Here is a 624-nt window from a genome sequence, read left to right as displayed (position 1 = left end):
ATTAGAGAAGTAGCATACATGGTAACTTTAAGTGGGCATGAGGTGTCTGAAACAAAACACCCGGGATATGACGACTGTCTTTTACCTGCCAAACAAAACATTCATTCATGTAGAAAAACCAAATGCCTGATATCTAATTTACAATTTGTAGACATATGACCATTATGAACGCAAGTTTTGGCGGGAGGTGTCAGGATTCCAGATTCGTTCCTTGTCGCATAACAACGTGGCTGTTATGAACGAGACTGTAGAAATCACTCTTACTGTGAGTACAGGCTTGCAGAAATAATATTTATAGTGTATTTACAGTCAGGACAACTATAAACTTTTTATAATCTAAATTAAATGTTTCAGTTTCATTGGAAAAATATTTTAGTAATTTCCAATTTTTTTTACAGTATATTCATTCTTTTTAATAATTTTTTGATATGGTTTAAACCTTATATATGTATATAAACAAACATAATGTCTTATATTTCACATTGTGAGCTTCTAACAATGAACTTTAAGAAAGGTAATGTAAAATCTAACATAAATTCAATATTTGTTTCAGTTGTCTACTTGGGAAAGACAGGTTGTGTGGTTTGGGATTTTGGTGACAACTTGTATGCTTACCACTCTATA

Source organism: Ciona intestinalis, chromosome 2 (genome assembly GCF_000224145.3).
Source record: "Ciona intestinalis chromosome 2, KH, whole genome shotgun sequence".
Lineage (NCBI taxonomy): Eukaryota > Metazoa > Chordata > Ascidiacea > Phlebobranchia > Cionidae > Ciona > Ciona intestinalis.
This window is presented reverse-complemented; position numbering follows the sequence as displayed.